General features: G+C 50.0%; 1 pseudogene across 1 annotated transcript; it reads left to right on the top strand.

Moving 5' to 3' along the window:
- Window positions 1-838: 838 nt before the first annotated feature.
- On the top strand, window positions 839-1,493 carry LOC711192 (myosin light polypeptide 6 pseudogene; annotated as a pseudogene). Its single transcript, XR_001445947.3, has one exon. The product of XR_001445947.3 is annotated as a myosin light polypeptide 6 pseudogene (transcript).
- The last annotated feature ends 4,558 nt before the right edge of the window (window positions 1,494-6,051 follow it).

The raw sequence follows: 6,051 nt of genomic DNA, 5'->3' as shown, positions 1-6,051 counted from the left end.
ATGGAGATTAGCAGATAACCAGCAGCTTGTGCCGCAGTAATAAGGCATGAGACAAGGCCATATGGGCTCCCAGCACCCCGGAAATAAAAGTCCTGGGTTCTGAAAACTTAAAGAAAGAGTGAGGCTGGGTGGAGGATGTGTAGGACTTTGATAACAGAGAAGTTAGAGAAAGGTGATCTGGGCCAAGGGCACAGTGATGAGAAAAGGCTGGGTGCACAGAAGTCAGGCATGGCTGGGCTACCCCGCAGTTTGAGGGATAGAGAGGGAGGGCCCAGCTGAATGATGAGGAGCCTTATCCACATCTGCCAGGCTGCAGGCTTTTTGTTTCCTATGGGCAGTGGGGAGGTGGGGAGTCATGTGATCACAGCTGTACTCCATGAACTTAGTTTTGAGTCATTTCATATGGCTCTGTTCCTCCAAGAAGCTGGCTCTGATCTCCTTAAAACCCATCTCTTTCTATCCTGGGCCCTTTAGTGGCAATCCCCATGGGCCTTGGATCACGTAGCCTCTCCTTACTATCTGCATAGGAGGATGTAAGTTCTTGGTGGGAAGACGGACAAAGCTGTGTCCCTCACAATAAGCAACATGAAGTCCTAGAGGAGGAATATACCATACAGGCCAGCATGTTAGACATGCTTGTACTTTTTTTCAAAACACACACACACTATATCTCTATCCGTATCTGTATATGTATCTCTATCTAGATCCTCATTTGTCTCTGCATCTGCAGCTGTATTTGTATCCAAGGCCACATCCATATATATCCAGAATCTATATCCACGTCAACAGAGCCACCACTTACGCAGTATCCAAAGCATCACTTTAAGAATAGAAGCTGGCCATTACTGCAGGAAAAGGTCCCGCAGAGCTGAGCAGTCAAGATGTGGGACTTCACCGAAGACCAGACCGCAGAGTTCAAGGAGGCGTTCCAGCTGTTTGACCGAACAGGTGATGGCAAGATCCTGTACACCAGTGTGGGGACGTAATGAGGGCGCTGGGCCAGAATCCAACAACACCAAGGTGCTCAAGGTCCTGGGGAACCCCAAGAGTGATGAGATGAATGTGAAGGTGCTGGACTTTGAGCACTTTCTGCCCATGCTGCAGACAGTGGCCAAGAACAAGGACCAGGGCACCTATGAGGATTATGTCGAAGGACTTCGGGTGTTTGACGAGGAAGGAAATGGCACCGTCATGGGTGCTGAAATCCGGCATGTTCTTGTCACAGTGGGTGAGAAGATGACAGAGGTAGAAGTAGAGATGCTGGTGGCAGGGCACGAGGACAGCAATGGTTGTATCAACTATGAAGAGCTCGTCTGCGTGGTGCTGAATGGCTGAGGACCCTCCCAGTCTCCTGACTCCATGCCTTTCCCTGTGTGAATTTTGTATCTAGCCTGAAGTTTCCCTAGGGTGTCTTGTCTCAACACCTTTCCCATCTTGTCTCTCTTGGATGATGTTTGCCGTCAGCATTCACCAAATAAACTTGCTCTCTGGGCCTTCGGAAAACAAAAAAGAAGAAGAATAGAAGCTTCAGTGCCAAAAAGGTAAAATAGAGTTGTCCTTCAGTATCCATGGGGGATTGGTTCCTGGACCCCCATGCATACCAAAATCCACAGCTGCTCAGGTCCTTATATAAAATGGTATACTATTTGCATATAACCTACACACATCCTCTCATATACTTTAAATTATCTCTATATTACTTACAATACCTAATGCAACGTAAAGTTATTTTATACAGTTGTTATACTGTGTTATTCATGGAACAATTACAAGAAAATAGATTTTTACATGTGTAGTACAGACATAATCATCCTTTTTTGTTTTCCAAATATTTTCAACCCATGGATAGGGAGAACTGACGGTAAAGTGAAGGCTGAAACCAGCCCCTAGTGGCAAAGCATGGAAACAGAAAACTTCACAGCAGAGACCATTCTTTCACTTCCCATCGACATCCTACTGAAAGTTTCCTTAATAAAAATATTCCCCCGTATAATACTTGATTTACCTGAACAACAACAACAGAATACTTTCAGTAAGGTTATGACAAAAAAATTAATTTTCCTAAATATGTTTTCTTATACAATCGGGGTGTTTCATGTACATCTGTGGGTTTTATAGGTCAGCTAATAGGGGAGCTGCTTGGCCAATAAACGCAAAGATGAACAAGACAGGGTGCTGCCCTTCATGATTCTTCAACACACCCCACTCCCTCAAAGGAGTTTGTACCTAGGCAGGCACTCAGGTACTCTGCAAATTGTTCTCGCTCTGTGCGTTAGGGCAGGGGTAACCAACCTCCAGGCTGTGAACTGATCCTGGTCCGTAGCCTGTTAGGAACTGGGTTCCACAGCAGGAGGTGAGCAGCGGGCCAGCAAACATTACCACTTGAGCACTCCCTGCTGTCAGATCAGCTGCCACATTCGCCTCTTTTTTAGGTGGGGAGATGAAGTCTGTCACCCAGGTTGGAGTGCAGTGGTGCAATCTTGGCTCACTGCAACCTCTGCCTCCTGGGTTCAAGCGATTCTCTTGCCTCAAGCCTCCCTAGTAGCTGGGATTACAGGCACGTGCCACCACATCTGGCTAATTTTTGTATTTTTAGTACAGACGAGGTTTCACCACGTTATCTAGGCTGGTTGCAAACTCCCGATCTCAGGTGAAACGCCGGCCTCAGCCTCTGAAAGTGCTGGGATTACAGGCATGAGCTACCACGCCCAGCCAACACATTAGCTTCTCACGGGAGCGTGAACCCTCTTGTGAACTGCGTGTGTGAGGGATTTAGGTTTCGTGCTTTTTATGAGAATCTAACTAACTAATACCTGATGATCTGAGGTGGAACAGTTTCATCTCAAAACCATACCCCGTCTCCCCACCCTGGTATGTGGAAAAATTGCCTTCCACAAAACCAGTCCCTGGTGCCAAAAAGGATGTGGAGCACTGCTTTAGGGAGCCATCAGGAGAGTGATCTGGAAGACAGCATGCCCAGGGCACTGGTTCTTCAAGTGTGTTCCTAGACGAGCAGCATCGGCACCACCTGGACCTTGTCAGAAATGCAGCTTCTCAGGTCCCACTCGGACCTACAGAATCAGAAACTCCAGGCATAGGGCCTAGCCCTCTGGGTTGGAGCAAGCCCTTCAGATGATTCCAATGCAAGCCAAAGTTTGAGGACCACTGGCCTAGAGCCCCGGGCACTGGGCTGAGAGTCAGAAACCCTCATTCTCATACTGGACTTGGCGCTCCAGGCTCTGTGATGTTGGGCAAATCCGGCTCTCTCCCCCGGCCACAGTCCTTAGGTGTAAACTGGTAGGTTTGGTCCTGACTGAGACTGAGGGTGGCCCATGGTCCCTAAGATCTTTCTCAGCTCAGAGAGCCCATGGTCTCTCCACCTGACTGTTGGGAGTAGGGCCTTGGCCTTGAAGCAAGGAATGTGCCCTCCTTCTTTAGAGGGAGATTCTTTCATTCTGCAGCATTCTGTTGGCAGGATTGTAGAAATTCGGATCCTGTCAGACTCCCTTGAGCGTCCTGGTCTAGGCAGAGGCCCCAGCAGGCGCCATGCCATCTTGCCTTTCCCTGGGCTCTCTGTCGTCTGAGAAGGACGAGGCAGTCTCGGCACAGATCCGGATCTGTTTGTGTTTGTGTCTGGTGAGTGCCCCGGGAGGTTGTTTATGTTGTCCACTTTTTGCTAGGGTCCAAGCCCCCAAAATCTGTCAGTCCCAGGTCCCAAGTGGAAACAGAGACCACGGGGTACCAAATCTGCCCTGGCCCCCATACAGGGGAAACCTTCGGCCCATCTTGTCCAGGCAGGGACTTACGGCTCCTCCATGTGGGATGTCTGAGAACAGTGAGGCTGTGTCCTGAGGATGGAGGACCTTGGAGCTGACCCTGAACAGCAGGAGCCTTGAGCTCGCTCCCTTGAGCCCAAGACCATTAGGCTCCTGTAGGGGCTGGGTCCAGGCTTAAGGTCTTAGACCCCAAAAAACAGGCCTTAGATGGCAAAGGGACACTCCTTAAGGGCACATGCATAGTTCTGAGCCCCAAGGAAACCAGGCGGTAGACCTCAGAATCACCAATGTCTGCCTTCTTCTGAGCCCCATTCCATAGGATTCTGTGTGAGCCAGGCTGGGCAGGGGAGGCAGCCTGGTGTGCAGTAAAGATCCTGAGCTCAGAACTCATGACCCTGGGGTCAGGGCTTATGACTTTGCAGCTAACACTCTGTGTGACTTTGAACAATCCATCTCCCCTCTGGGCTTCAGTTTCCTCAACTGGTCAATGGATTCATAATATATTCCTGACTATGAAGCTCAAGGAAATCAGACAGGTGAAAATGCCTTGTTAAAACTGAGGTAGGGCCAGGCTCATGCCTATAATCCTAGCACTTCGGGAGGCCGAGGTGGGCAAATCACTTGAGGTCAGGAGTTTGAGACCAGCCTGGCCAACACGGCGAAATCCCATCTCTACTAAAAATATGACAGTTAGCCAGGCGTGGTGGCACATGCCTATGATCCCAGCTACTTGGGAGGCTAAGGCAGGAGAATTGCTTGAATCCAGGAGGCAGAGATTTCAGAGAGCTGAGATCATGCCACTGCACTTCAGCCTGGGTGACAGAGGGAGACTCTGTCTCGAAACAATACAAAACAAAATTCAGGATGTCCTGAGTGTTCCACGGGCGCTGAAATTAAAGAGCCTGGCCTTGGGCTTCCACACCCGCTTCACTTTCCATGGCTATCAAATGGGCTGACCTCCTAAGGGTGCCAGGGGAAAGAGTGATGGGAAGAGGGCCAGGCACATTGTAAGCACTTGATTGATATGGGCTGTAATAGTTAATCATTGCTACATAACATTTGCCCCAAAAGTTAGCAACTTAAAACAACAGATATTTATGATGTCACAGTTTCCTGGGTCAAGAATCTGGGCATAGGTTCCTAGCTGGGTCCTCTGCTTCATGGTCTCTCTCAAGCTGCAATCAAGCTGTAATGAAGTCAACAGTCATCTGATGGCTCATCTGGGGATGGATCCTCTTCTAAGTCTACTCATGTGGTTGTTGGCAAGATTCTGTTTTTGTGGGTTGTAGGTCTGTAAGCCTCAGTTCCTATCTGGCCTGGCTGGCCTTGCTGGCTGTTGGCTGGAGACTGTTCTCATATGCTTGCCACGTGGCCCTCTCCACTGGGCAGCTCATGACAGCTGGCTTCACTCAGAGACAGCAACAGAGTGCCCAAGACAAAAGCCATGGTCTTTTTGTAACCTAATATCAGAGGTGATGTGCCATCACTTTTGCTGTATTCTATTTGTCAGGAGCCACTCACTAGGCCCAGCCCACACTGAAGGAGAGGGCATTCCACAAAGGCATTAACAACAGGAGGTAGGAATCACTGGGGGCCACCTTAGAAGGCCCCTAGCACACTCACCAAGCCTTGCTCTGAGCCAAGCTCAAGCTCTAAGATAGAGTGAGCTCTTAATGGAGGGAGATCGTGGGGAGAGGCTAGAGAAGTGTGTTGCCTGGTGGCCTTCCCAAGACAGGGCCCCCGGGGCCTGCCCACCCTGATCTTTATCGCCATGGCAGGGCCTGTTTGATGGCAGGGGGATTTGCAGCCAGCAGGAGCTGCATTCCAGGGCTGGGTACTTAACATTCCAGAGGAGCTCTCACTAATTAGTACCCTGCCCATCCCAGGCCTGGACTACCCAGCTCCCCTGTGTTCCCATGGCTCGGCCAGAGGACTCCCTTGTGGCTTTGGGTCACGTTGAGAGGCCCAGAGATGGACTGGTCTTAAGCAGGGTCACACAGCAATGAGTCCAGTAGCAAAGGAAGGGCTGGGGCTCATGTCCTTTTACCTATAGCTTGTGGGCAGGGGGCAGCTGTGGTCAGAACCTTAGGGCCGGGCCCCCTGGGGGTGAGATGGACTAAAGCAGACCTCAGGCAAATGACTGTTTCTCTGAGCTTCTATTTCCTCACCTGTAAAAGTGGAGGGGGGGGGGCGGTTCTACGATCGCACAGCATGTGACAAAGACTCTCCTTGAGCGAACTTAAACCAGCTCCTCTGAGCCCTCTTTTTGAGTAGG

Source organism: Macaca mulatta, chromosome 7 (assembly GCF_049350105.2).
Source record: "Macaca mulatta isolate MMU2019108-1 chromosome 7, T2T-MMU8v2.0, whole genome shotgun sequence".
Lineage (NCBI taxonomy): Eukaryota > Metazoa > Chordata > Mammalia > Primates > Cercopithecidae > Macaca > Macaca mulatta.
This window is presented reverse-complemented; position numbering and strand designations above follow the sequence as displayed.